This window comes from Papio anubis, chromosome 1, assembly GCF_008728515.1.
Source record: "Papio anubis isolate 15944 chromosome 1, Panubis1.0, whole genome shotgun sequence".
NCBI lineage: Eukaryota > Metazoa > Chordata > Mammalia > Primates > Cercopithecidae > Papio > Papio anubis.
This window is the reverse complement of record NC_044976.1, coordinates 88,977,464-88,992,157: the sequence shown is the minus strand read 5'-3', so window position 1 is coordinate 88,992,157 and position 14,694 is coordinate 88,977,464. Positions and strand designations below refer to the sequence as shown.

Genomic DNA, 14,694 nt, shown 5'->3' with positions numbered 1-14,694 from the left:
TCTTGGGCTCGTGATCCTTCCGCATCAGCCTCCCCAGTAGCTGGGACTGCAGGTATGTGCCACAACACCTGGCTGATTTTTTTTTGTTTGTTTTTTACAGAGATATCTCATCATGTTGCCCAGGCTGGTCTGAAACTCCTGGCCTCAAGTGATCCTCTCACCTCAGCCTTCCAAAGTGCTGGGACTACAGGCACGAGACATTGCATCCAGAAATGTGTGACTTATTAAAAATTTTAATATAAAAAAGTTATTAAAAATATTTTTCAGTACCAAGAAGCCATCCTAGGATATAAAACACCACTCACATTAACACTCGGTATTTCTCAATTAAACTTGCAGCAAATGCCCTGTTTTCAGGCCCACTCCTAAGCCTGCTTTCTTGATAAGGGGTTTTGCAGTATGGCTTCTAGAGTTCTGAAGTGTGGTTTGATTTTGCAGGCATGACCCCATATAAGCACTTGATATTTATCTTTTTCAGCTTTGATAATTCCCCCACTTCATATCTTCTAAAAATTTGTTTTGATTGTTGTTATCTCTTCTTCTGCAATTTTTGTCTCTGTGAGTTTGGACTGTTTAATGTGTGCCATTTGAGTGAGGCTTCAGGATAGAGTAGAGATAAATGCATGTGCTCCATCTTCCAGGTTTACCTGAAATTCAGTGTATCTTTTCTATTACTTTATTTTCAGTCTTTGCATGTAATTTTGGTTTAGCTGTTCACTACAAATAGCTAATGCTGAGTTCAGGTGGATTAAAAACAACAACGAAACTGTAAGGCATAGATTTGAGAATCTTTGCTTTAATAGGCTGAGGCGGGCAGATCATGAGGTCAGGAGATCAAAGCTATCCTGGCCAACACGGTGACCCCCATCTCTAGTAAAATACAACCTAATGTAAATGACGAGTTAATGGGTGCAGCACACCAACATGACACATGTATACACATGTAACAAATCTGCACGTTGTGCACATGTACCCTAGAACTTAAAGTATAATAATAAAAAAATTAACTGGGTATGATGGCGTGCTCCTGTAGTCTCAGCTACTTGGGAGGCTGAGACAGGAGAATCAGTTGAACCCAGGAGGCGGAGGTTACAGTGAGTCAAGATTACTGCTACTGCAGTCCAGCCTGGTGACAAAGCGAGACTCCATCTCGAAAAGAAAAAAAGGAAAGTTGAACACATCCCATTGTTTGTGATAACTGATGTTTGCTTATTTCCCTGATAACTTATAGTGAGTTCTATTTGTTATGTTTTTTAAAAAAATCTAGGCCGGGCGCGGTGGCTCACGCCTGTAATCCCAGCACTTTGGCAGGCCGAGGCGGGCAGATCACAAAGTCAGCAGATCGAGACCATCCTGTGAATGGTGAAACCCCGTCTTTACTAAAAAAATACAAAAAATTAGCTGGGCGTGGTGGCGGGCGCCTGTAGTCCCAGCTACTTGGAAGCCTGAGGCAGGAGAATGGCCTGAACGCAGGAGGCGGAGCTTGCAGTGAGTGGAGATCGCGCCACTGCACTCCAGCCTGGGAGACTAAGCGAGACTCCATCTCAAAAAAAAAAAAAAACTGGTTTTGGAGTCATATGTATTTTTCTTTTCCTAGTAGTTACTCATATTTTAAGCAATAACACTTAAACTTATATTTTTAAAAGTTAGTGTTGAGAAAATTTCAATATCTAGAACCTATCACCATGCCCACATGACTTTTCTCCCCTTAAGATTCCCCCCCACTTACCATCATCCATGTTTTGTTTAGAATAATCTGAATTTTACCTCTAGAGTGTTATGTAAACAAAATTATGGTTATACTTTATTAGGAATTAGTATTATTGATATTACTTATGCTTAACCATAACTTTTACTGCTTTCTTTATCACTGTTTTTATGTTCTTTGTTGAATTCATTTTTATTTTAATGGTTATTCTCACATAATTTTTTTTCAGAAAAGGTTTATTGTGGTAAATGTTCTGAGCCTTGCACCTGAATATGTCTTTATATTGCTCCTAAATGTGCATGATAGTTTTGACTGGGTTTTACATTAAAAGCAACTTTCTTTCAAAACTTTAAAGATATTGTTCCATTATCATGTTGTCCAGAGTTTTGGCTAAGAAATCTGATGCTAATTTAAATTTTGCTTTTGTGTTTTGTCTTTTACAACCTTAAAGATTTTGTTTTAAGTTCAGAAAATTTTACTAAGCTGTATCAAAAATGAAGATTGAGATCTGACTGATCGAGGATCTGGAGGCCGCCGCCGCTGCCGCCGCCGCAAGCTGCCGCTGCCGCAAGGCCGTTGCCGTTTTGCCGTTGCCGCACTGATCGCCTGCCGATGAGCGACTCTCTCTCTGCTGGACTGCTGGAATGCAGCGGCATCATTATGGCTCACTGCAGCCTCAACTTCCTGGGCTCAAGTGATCCTCCCATCTCAGCCTCCTGAGTAGCTGGGACTACAGACGAATGCCATTATGCCTTGCTAATTTTTGTATTTTTTGTAGAGACTGTGTCTTGCCATGTTGCCCAGGCTGGTTTTCAAATCCTGGGCTCAAGCACTCAAGCAATCTGCCTGTCTTGGCCTCCCAAAGTGTTGGGATCACAGGAGTGAGCCACCATGCCCTACTTCTCTCTATTATTTCTTTATTTGCCTCCCTCTATTTTCTCCATTTTTTTTCTAACCCCTACTATGAAGATGTGTGTGATAGAGCTTCTGGTTCTATCCTCCATGCCTTCTAACTTCAGATTATTCTAAATATGTATTAAATGCTTGCTTGAGGCTTATTTTCTTTTGTAAAAAATATATTGGTGCCTTTCATGCTGAGCCTTTTCTTGAATATTTGGTGATTCTTTTAAATGTGCTTATATACGCAGAAGACAGTTGTAATTTAACAGCCGGATGAAAATCCCTTTTTGCCTGTCAGTGAATACCTTGTCTGATTATACAAACTTTGTCTATTAATTTTCTATTGCTTCTGTTAACAAATTACCACAAACTTAAAACAACACAGATTTGCTATCTTGCAGTTCTGAGGGTAGAAGTCCAAGAGGGTTCTAAAATGGGGCTAACATCAAGGTGTCAGCACCATCCTCTGGAGGCTCCAGGGGAGACCTTGTTACATGCCTTTTCCAGCTTCTGAGGCTTCCCACATTCCTTGGCTTGTGACTCCCTCCATCTTCAAACAGCAGTCACTGCTTCATACCTTCTGGGATTCTGATTCTCCTACCTTCCTCTTTCACGAGGACCCCTGTGATTATATTGGACCCTTAAGATCTTTCACTTAATCACATGTGCAAAGTCTCTTTTTCCATGTAAAGTAAGAGTCACAGTTTCTGGGGATTAGGGCTGAATACCTTTGGGAAGCCATTTTTCTGCCTAGTGCCCCCTGGCTAGGATGGCTGTAATAGTGTTCCTTGTCCCCTACTGTAGCCTTTAAATGACCTGGGGACCCTTCTATTTCTGCACCTGGCACTTAATCCAGGAGTCTCTCCTGTCAGAATTCTCAATTTAAGAAAATCTGTTCTCATGGCTCTATTCTGGGGGCAAATTTTGGAGTCAGAAGACCCAGGAACAGGGTTGTCTGTCTGTTTGTTTGGGCTGTTGATTAGTTGTGTTACCTACTGCTCAAGCTCTTCTTTTGCAGTTGGCTTTCTATGCTTCTAATCTTTGCAGGTCTTCTGTTTGTTGGGTCAGAGAGATGGCATGTAAGGGTCAGCTCTTCATGCTTGATGACATACTTGAAAGTCAACCCTTAGATGCCTACTTCTCCTTGACCCTTGCTCTCCCAATATTTTCCTACTGATAAGATACAAAGAAGAATGATGCAAAAACAGACTTGTAATAAACATTTAGGTTACCTGTAATATAGGAAGATGAAGAAATGAAATCTGTTTTATGACAGCCCTTTAGTACTCAGGCAATACTCTCTGTCGGGACATCTGCCTGGAGTGAGGGAACCAGGGAGTCCAATCACAGGCTGCATTAAAAGGGCATCTTAACATGACGCTCTGAAAATATGTGTTTTGGGAGCTGCAAAGTCTTGGTACCTGTTACCATTCTGCCAAGAACAGCTATTGTGGCTGGAATAAACCCATTTTCAAACTTGCTAATGCTATAAGGCTTCTGTGTCTCATTGCTTGGGATTCAAATGTTGCCTATACTATTCACATGACAGGTAGACCATATTTGGAACTGTTCCTGTGGCAGTGTAAACAAGGTCAAATAGTAGAGAAGCCTAAATATGTTGTCTCTGTCAGCCTTTTCTCATTAGCTCTATATCCCCTGGAAATGTCTCCTTGTTTTAATCTGCAGGTGGTATATCTCCCCTGCTTTCAGCAATGCAATAGATTTAAAAAAATATTGATTCTGTAATTTGTAGATTTTGGGGAGGGAGAACAGGTAAACATGTCATTTGTTAGCCAATAGAAATAGAAATAGGAATATTCAGCCCATTTTTTCTAGAAAAGTGAGCGTAGTTTGAAGTTAGGTAATGTGATGCCTCCAGCTTTGTTCTTTTTGCTTAGGATTGTCTTGGCTAAACGGGCTCGTTTTTGGTTCCATATGAAATTTACAGTAGTTTTTTCCAATTCTGTGAAGAAAGTGAATGGTAGCTTGATGGGGATAGCCTTGAATCTATAAATCACTTTGGGCAGTATGGCCATTTTCATGATTTTGAGTCTTCCTATCCATGAGCATGGAACGTTTTTCCAATTGTTTGTGTTCTCTCCTATTTCCTTGAGCAGTGGTTTGTAGTTCTCCTTGAGGAGATCTTTCACATCCCTTGTAAATTGTATTCCTAGATATTTCATTCTTTTTGTAGGAATTGTGAATGGGAGTTCACTCATAATTTGACTTTCTGTTTGTCTATTATTGGTGTATAGAAATGCTTGTGATTTTTGCACATCGATTTTGTATCGTGAGGCTACAGTAACCAAAACAGCGTAGTACTGGTACCAAAACAGATAGATAGACCAATGAAACAGAACAGAGTCCTCAGAAAGAACGCCACACATCTACGACCATCTGGTCTTTGACAAACCTGACACAAACAAGCAATGGGGAAAGGATTCCCTATATATTTTTTTTTTGAGACAGAGTCTCGCTCTGTTGCCCAGGCTGGAGTGCAGTGGCATGATCTCAGATTCGCGCCGTTCTCCTGACTCAACCTCCTGAGTAGCCGGGACTACAGGCGCCCACCACTATGCCCGACTACTTTTTTGAATTTTTAGTAGAGATGGGGTTTCACCATGTTAGCCAAGATGGTCTCAATCTCCTGACCTCATGACCCACCAGCCTCAGCCTCCCAAAGTGCTGGGATTATAGGCGTGAGCCACCACACCTGGCAGGATTCCCTATTTAATAAATGATGTTGGGAAAGCTGGCTAGCCTTATGCAGAAAACTGAATTTGGACTCCTTCCTTACATCTTATACAAAAATTAACTCAAGATGGATTAAAGACTTAAGCACAAGACCTAAAATCATAAAAACCCTAGAGGAAAACCTAGGCAATACCATTCAGGACATAGGCATGGACAAAGACTTCATGTCTAAAACACCAATAGCAATGGCAATAAAAGCCAAAATTGACAAATGGGATCTAATTAAACTAAAGAGCTTCTGCACAGCAGAAGAAACTATCATCAGAGTGAACAGGCAACCTACAGAATGGTAGAAAATTTTTGCAATCTACTCATCTGACAAAGGGCTAACATCCAGAATCTACAAAGAACTTAAACAAATTCACAAGAAAAAACAAACAACCACATCAAAAAGTTGGCAAAGGATATGAACAGACCCTTCTTAAAAGAAGACATTTATGTGGCCAACAAACATGTGAAAAAAAGTTCATCATCACTGGTCATTAGAGAAATGCAAATCACAACCACAATGAGATACCATCTGACGCCAGTTAGAATAGCAATCATGAAAAAGTCAGGAAACAACAGATGCTGGAGAGGATGTGGAGAAATAGGAATGCTTTTACACTGTTGGTGAGAGTGTAGGAGTGTAAATTAGTTCAACCATTATGGAAGACAGTGTGGTGATTTCTCAAGGATCTAGAACCAGAAATATCATTTGACCCAGTAATCCTATTACTGGATATATACCCAAAGGATTACAAATCATTCTACTATAAAAGCACATGCACATGTATGTTTATTGCAGCAATGTTCACAATGGCTAAGACTTGGAACCAATCCAAATGCCCATCAATGATAGACTGGATAAAGAAAATGTGGCACATATACACCATGGAATACTATGCAGTATAAAAAATGATGAGTTCATGTCCTTTGCAGGGACATGGATGAAGCTGGAATCCATCATTCTTAGCAAACTAACACAAGAACAGAAGACCAAACACTGCATGTTCTCACTCATAAGTGGGAGCTGAACAACGAGAACACACAGACACAGAGAGGCGAACATCACACACTGGGGCCTATCGGGGGTGGTGGGGCTAGGGAAGGGATAGCATTAGGAGAAATACCTAATATAGATGACAGGTTGATGGGTGCAGCAAACCACCATGGCACGTGTGTACCTATGTAACAAACCTGCACATTCTGCACATGTATCCCAGAACTTGGCTGAGGCCGGAGAATGGCGTGAACCCGGGAGGCGGAGCTTGCAGTGAGCTGAGATCCGGCCACTGCACTCTAGCCTGGGCTACAGAGCCAGACTCCGTCTCAAAAAAAAAAAAAAAAAAAAAAAAAAAATTTAAAAAGTGAGCATAGGTATAAGAGCTGTTGAAAGTCATAAACATACAGCAGTCAATATCATGCCCGCTCAGCTCCCTGGGCTTGTCAAAGAAACACATATGAGTTCTTTTGCAGCATTTGGATCATTGAAGAAATGCCATAAGCTTTAAACATGTAATTGTTACTGCCATCTTTGAGAAGGAAAACAGGAAAGAAAGTTATGACAATTGTGTCATGTTTGTTCTTTTAGCAACAGTTACTTGACCAAAATTTTCCTGAGTGATGTATGTAGCAAATGCCTCTGGCACCGGTGTCATATCTCCTCAGCCCACCTCTGTTTTTAGCTGTAGCTGCACTGGACAGTTCCATACAAGTTCAGACTCACCTTGTGCTGACAATGCCACACTTCGCATGTATGCTGTGTGTCTTCCTGCTTTCTTCCCCAGGGCTTTCTTCAATGCCACAAAAGCCTGCACAATCCCCATGCAAGTGCAGCCCAACGGGGTGGGAGTCTTAATGCCTTCAAGGTCAACCCACAACCAATGTAGGACAGAACCCAGTGGACAAATGCTCCAGCCCACTGTCCTTTGGGTGACCACTTCTTTGGGGGGGCATTATGCATGCTTTTCAAGAGTTCCAGACCAAATCCCCTGTTTGCTCACAGTGGTGACCTTGGTAATACATCTTTATTTTGTTTTTCCTTCTCTCTTCTTTCACTCTCCTGACTCCCCCCAATGCCTGCTTTCTGGAACCACCTCCCCAGTAGATCATCTGTACCCAAGACTTTGTCTCAGGCTTTGCTTTTGACAGAACCCAAACTAAGACAATGTCATTAAATGTCTACTCAAGAATTTTTATGAAGCTTTAAATAAGATTGAAGTGCTTTACAGCTTGCCTTAGCTATAAGGGAGATGTAGAAAAAAAATGGGAAATATCATTGGGAATCTTAATGTTTTCTTGACCTTCAGCAACATAATCACATATGAAAGCATAACTGTTGAGTAATTCTTCTAGTTCCTCAGCATCCTGGGGCTGCAGTCGTGTAGATCAGAGGAGGAATGAGGAAAATAGCTGTTTATTATTGCATGCCTTCTCTAGGGGCTCCTTTATGTGCTACATTTAACCCACTGACTAACCCTTAAAGATGAACATTAGAATCCCCATTTCACACAAGTAAGAGGTAAAACAATAATATAATTTGCCCAAGGCGGAAATAACCAGTTAATGGCTGATACCAATTACTGGTCATTACAGTTCGCTGGTAGTAATTTTAAATGAATAATGTATATAATCAATTTATTTCATGTTTACCTTTTTATTTTAAACTTTATTTAAAAATTTTTATTCGGCCGGGCACGGTGGTTCAAGCCTGTAATCCCAGCACTTTGGGAGGCCGAGACGGGCAGATCACGAGGTCAGGAGATCGAACCCATCCTGGTTAACACGGTGAAACCCCGTCTCTACTAAAAAATACAAAAAACTAGCCGGGCGAAGTGGTGGGCGACTCTAGTAGTCCCAGCTACTCGGGAGGCTGAGGCAGAATGGTGTAAACCCGGGAGGCGGAGCTTGCAGTGAGCTGAGATCAGGCCACTGCACTCTAGCCTGGGCGACAGAGCGAGACTCCATCTCAAAAAAAAAAAAACAAGAAAAAGAAAAAAAAATTTTTTAAATTCAAGGTAGTATATACACATTGTACAAAATTCTAAGTTGCAAGAAGGTATGCAGTGAAAAGCATATCTCTCTCTTCTGCCTTTGCTCTAGGCCTTTTAAGGAAATATCTACTTTTATCAGTTTCTTGTATGTTCTTCCAGAGATGTGCTGTATGTATATGGGTTATTTTATTTTATTTTATTTTATTTTATTTTATTTTATTTTATTTGAGACAGAGTCTTCCTCTGTTGCCCAGGCAGGAGTGCAGTGATGTGATCTCAGCTCACTGCAATCTCTGCCTCTTGGGTTCAAACAATTCTCCTTCCTTAGCCTCCCAAGTAGCTGGGACTACAGGCATGCGCCACCATGCCCTGCCAATTTTTGTATTCTTAGTAGGGACAGGGTTTCCCTATGTTGGCCAGGCTGGTCTCGAACTTCTCACCTCAGGTGATCTGCCCTCCTCAGCCTCCCAAAGCCCAGGGATTGCAGGTGTGAGCCACTGCACCAGGTCGATTATTTTATTTTTATTTTTACATATAACATGCACATTACTCTTTGCTTTGCTGTGCTATTTTCACATAAAATATGTTAGAGAGCTTTACAATTGATTCACAAAGAACTGACTTATTATTTTTAGCTGTTGTATAATAGTCCATTGTATGGATGTGTTCTCTATAACCTACAATAATCTGTTAAATTTTATCATATAAAACCTTAACACTTTTTTTTTTTTTTGAGACAGAATCTCACTCTGTTGCCCAGGCTGGAATGCAGTGACACAATCTTGTCTTCCACAGTCTTCACCACAATCTTTGTCTCCTGGGTTCAAGCAATTCTCCTGCCTCAGCCTCCTGAGTAACTGGGACCACAGGTATGCACCACCATGCCTGGCTAATTTTTGTATTTTTATTAGAGATGGAGTTTCGCCATGTTGGCCAGGCTGGTCTCAAACTCCTGACCTCAGGTGATCTGCCCCCACTTGGTCTCCCAAAGTGCTGAAATTACAGGTGTGAGCCACCCTGCCTGGCCTCTTAACACTTTTTGATACTGGTTGAACCAATCATTTAAAAATTCTTAGTGGAACAAATTATAACATAAAAATAAGAAAATGTTTTAAGAAACCAATAATAAGCGATTGTATTATCTCTTTGTACATAGGAAGCTTTGAATTGTACAGAATTTTTCTGTACTTAAAAATTTTTATTATGAGCATTGAATATTGTCAATTATATACTAGGATAGAGATACTAGAAAAATAAATCCCATATACAGATTAAGTACATTCAGTAAATATGAAGATTTAGTCATTTTCTCTTTATGTATCTTTTTAGAAGTTTTATTTTCTTTTGTTGGTGCATTTTAAATAAAAATTTAATGTATTTTTCACTCCTATGTACTTTTTGATATGCATTTCTTTGTGTGTGTGTGTGCACATATGTTTATGATAAGAACACTTGGCATAAGATCTACCCTCTTAGCAAATTTTTAACTCTACAATATGGCATTGTTAACTATAGGCAGTAGGCTGTACAGTATAACTCTAGAACTTACTCATCTTGCATACCTGAAATTTTGTACCCTTTGACCAATACCTCCCCATAGCACCTTTTCCCCAGCCCCTGACATACACCCTTCTATGTTCTGCTCCTATGAGTTTGACTGTTTTAGATTTCTCATGTAAGTGGAATCATGCAGCATTTGCCATTGTGTCTAGCTTATTTCACTTAGCATGGTATCCTCCTGATTTATCCATATTGTTGCAAATGGCAGGATTTTTTTTTCTTTTTTAAGATTTCCATTTTGTGTGTGTTTGTGTGTATATACGCCACAATTTCTTTATCCATTCATTTATTAATGGACTTTTAGATTGCTGCCATATTTTCACTGTTGTGAATAATGCTGTAATGAACACAGCAGTGCAGATATCTCTTCAAAATTCTGATTTTAATTCCTTTGGACATATATCCCGAAATGGGATTGCTGGATCCTATAGGGTAGTTCTATTTTTAACTTTCTGAGGAATCTCCATACTGTTTTCCATAGTGGGTGCACTAATTTACATTCCCACCAACAGTGTACCCTTTCCTCTACATCTTTGTCAACTCTTGTTATCTCTTGCCTTTTTGATAATAGCCATTCTAATAGGTGTGAGGTGATAGCTCATTGTGACTTTGATTTGCATTTTCATGATGATTAGTGATATTGGACTTTTTTATATATCCATTGGCCATTTATATGTCTTCTTTGGAGAAATATCTATTGAGGTCCTTTATTCATTTTTAATTGGGTTATTATTATTATGATACTGAGTTATAGAAATTCCTTACATATTCTGGATATTAGTTCTTTATTATTTAAATGGTTTTCAAATATTTTTTGCCATATTGTAGGTTACCTTTTCATTTCATTGATTGTTTCCTTTGCTGTGCAGAAGCTTTTTAGTTTGATGCAATACCACTTGTTTATTATTGCTTTTGGTGTCATATCCAAGAAGCCATTGCCCAGATCATTGTCAAGAAGCTTATTTCCTATGTTTTCTTCTAGGAATTTTATGATTTCAGGTCTTAGATTTGTTTTTAATCCATTTTTGTGCATGGTGTAAGCTAAGAGCCCAATTGTACTCTTTTGCATGTGGATATCCAGTTCTTCCAATAACATTATTGAAGAGACTATTTTTTTCCTGCATGTTATTGGCACCCATGTCAAATACCATATGATCATATATGTATAGGCATATTTTGGGGCTCTCTATTCTGTTCTATTGATCTATATGTCTGTTTATATTCCAGTACCACACTGTTTTAATTACTGTAGATTTGTAATATGTTTTGAAATCAGGAAATATATCTCCAATTTGGTTCTTTTTGCTGAAAATTGCTTTGGCTCTTCAGAGTGTTTTGTGTACTATTTTTATTTCTATAAAAAATGCCCTTAGTTTTTTGACAAGATTTGCATTGGATCTGTAGATCACTTGGATAGTATAGACTTTATAACCATATTAATTCTTTTATTTTTAAATTCATTTTAACAATATTAATCCCTCTGACCCAATAAATATTAAGGCTGAATAATATTTCATTATTTCAGTATACACATTGAAAATGATTATAGACACACACACACACACACACACACACACCACAGTTTTATTCATTCATCCATTTATGGACTTTTAGATTGCTTTTAGAATGCAGGATGTCATTCCATTTATTTCTTAGTTTCAATTTTCTTCATCAATGTTCCACAGATTCTGATGTACAAGTCTTTCAACTTGGTTAAGATTATTCCTAAATACTTCATTCTTTTTGATGCTATTGTAAATGGGATTGGTTTCCTAAATGTTCTTTTTGGATAGTTTGTTTTTAGTGTATAGACATGCAACTGATTTTTGTATGTCGATTTTTGTATCCTGTAACATTACTGAATTACTTTCTTAGTTCTAACAGATTTTATTGTGGGGCTTTTAGAGTTTTATACATACGAGATCATGTCATCTACAAACAGATAATTTAACTCTTTCTTCTCTGATTTGGATGCTTTTTATTTCTTTTTCTTGCCTAATGGCTCTGGCTAGGACTTCTGGGAGTATGTTGAATAGAAATGATGAGACTGGGCATCCTTGCTTTGTTGTGGATCTTAAGGAAAAGTTTTCATGAACTGTGTAGAATCTAATTCTCTTCAATTAGATATCTTTCTGTCTCTCTTTGTTCTGTCTCTCTGTCTGTGTCTATCCGTCTCTCCCCTTCCTCTAATATCAGTCTTTAAAAATTATGCCATGTGTAGTCTCAAAATTCTACTGATTGAATTTAAAACTTGTTGTCAGTGTCAATTTAATTCAATTTCTATTGGTTTAGATGGTTTTTCAGAAGCAGGCATCAATTTCAGAAACTTGTTTTCTTCATTAAGATGTGTAAGACAAATGTATAGGCTATGGATTTTTTTTTTCAGATAGTATAAGAAAATTTGAAAAGTGTACATTAGATAAATCCAAATGTTTATTCCTATTCGTAAAGCCCCTCTAAAACTTTATAGAGCATGCCTACTTCTATGATTGAAGGAAGATTCTAATGGAACTATGAAACTGTCATTTGCAAAAGTCTAATTTTTAATATTATTTTTTACTTTATTCTGTGTTTTGGACCTATTAACCAATAACCTGGAATAACCTCAGTAACCCAAGCTCAATTTGTAAAAAGCTGTTCATTAATGTTTTCCATAGACACATACATTTGTATTTTTAAATTAAACTTTTAATGTTGAGATAACTGTAGGTTCACATGCAGTTTTAAGAAATAATACAAAGAGGCTGGGCATGGTGCCTCACACCAGTAATCCCAGTACTTTGGGAAGCTGAGGCTGGCAGATCATTTGAGGTCAGGAGTTCAAAACCAGCCTGGCCAACATGGTGAAACCCCATCTCTACTAAAAATACAAAAATTTGCCAGGTGTGGTGGCATGCTTCTGTAGTCCCACCTACTTGGGAGGCTGAGGTGGAAGAATCACTTGAACCTGGGAGGTGGAGGTTTGGAGGTTGCAGTGAGCCGAGATTGCACTACCGCACTCTAACCTGGGCAACAGAGGGAGACTCTGTCTAAAAAAAAAAAAAAAAAAAAAAAAAAAAAAGGCAAAAAGAAAGAAATAATACAAAGAGGTCCCATATACTCGTTACCGACTTTCTCCCAATGGTAAGCCCTTATGAACTTATAGTACAACATCACAACTAGAATATTGACAATGTTTTGGTACCAGTACCATGCTGTTTTGGTTACTGTAGCCTTGTAGTATAGTTTGAAGTCAGGTAACATGATGCCTCAAGCTTTGTTCTTTTGGCGTCGGATTGACTTGGCAATGTGGGCTCTTTTTTGGTTCCATGTGAACTTTAAAGTAGTTTTTCCTTACATCCCTTGTAAGTTGGATTCCTAGGTATTTTATTCTCTTTGAAGCAATTGTGAATGGGAGTTCACTCATGATTTGGCTCTCTATTTGTCTGTTATTGGTGTATAAGAATGCTTGTGTTTTTGCACATTGATTTTGTATCCTGTGACTTTGCTGAAATTGCTTATCAGCTTAAGGAGATTTTGGGCTGGGACGATGGGGTTTTCTAAATATACAATCATGTAATCTACAAACAGGGACAATTTGACTTCCTCTTTTCATTGAATACCCTTTATTTCTTTCTCCTGCCTGATTGCCCTAGCCAGAACTTCCAACACTATATTGGATAGGAGTGGTGAGAGAGGGCATCATTGTCTTGTGCCAGTTTTCAAAGGGAATGCTTCCAGTTTTTGCCCATTCAGTATGATATTGGCTGTGGGTTTGTCATAAATAGCTCTTATTATTTTGAGATACGTTCCATCAATACCGAATTTATTGAGAGTTTGTAGCATGAAGGGCAGTTGAATTTTGTCAAAGCCCTTTTCTGCATCTATTGAGATAATCATGTGGTTTTTGTCTTTGGTTCTGTTTATATGCTGGATTATGTTTATTGATTTGCATATGTTGAACCAGCCTTGCATCCCAGGGATGTAGCCTACTTGATCATAGTGGATAAGCTTTTTGATGTGCTGCTGGATTCAGTTTGCCAGTATTTTATTGAGGATTTTTGCATCAATGTTCATCAGGGATATTGGTGTAAAATTCTCTTTTTTTGCTGTGTCTCTGCCAGGCTTTGGTATCAGGATGATGTTGGCCTCATAAAATGAATTAGGGAGGATTCCTTCTTTTTCAATTGATTGGAATAGTTTCAGAAGGAATGGTACCAGCTCCTCCTTGTACCTCTGGTAGATGTGGCTGTGAATCCATCTGGTCCTGGACTTCTTTTGGTTGGTAGGCTATTAATTACTGCCTCAATTTCAGAGCCTGTTATTGGTCTATTCAGGGATTCAACTTCTTGCTGGTTTACACTTGGCAGAGTGTATGCGTACGGGGATTTATCCATTTCTTCTAGATTTTCTAGTTTATTCACATAGAGGTGTTTATAGTATTCTCTGATGGTAGTTTGTATTTCTGTGGGGTCGGTGGTGATATCGCCTTTATCATTTTTTATTGCATCTATTTGATTCTTCTCTCTTTTCTTCTTTATTAGTCTTGCTAGCAGTCTGTCAATTTTGTTGATCTTTTCAAAAAACCAGCTCCTGGTTTCATTGATTTTTTTTTTTGAAGGTTTTTTTGTGTCTCTGTCTCCTTTAGTTCTGCTCTGATCTTAGTTATTTCTTGTCTTCTGCTACCTTTTGAATGTGTTTGCTCTTGCTTCTCTAGTTCTTTTAATTGTGATGTTAGGGTGTCAATTTTAGATCTTTCCTGCTTTCTCTTGTGGGCATTTAGTGCTATAAATTTCCCTCTACACACTGCTTTAAATG

General features: G+C 38.6%; 1 long non-coding RNA gene across 2 annotated transcripts in view; it reads left to right on the top strand.

Annotated features, from left to right (window-relative positions):
- LOC103886634 overlaps positions 1 to 14,694 on the top strand; it is a 102,932-nt gene that overhangs the window by 19,739 nt on the left and 68,499 nt on the right. For both annotated transcript variants that reach the window (XR_004176133.1, XR_002524528.2), the window contains exon 3: positions 9,078 to 9,206. This is a non-coding gene — a long non-coding RNA (uncharacterized LOC103886634). The remainder of the gene's footprint in view (positions 1 to 9,077; positions 9,207 to 14,694) is intronic.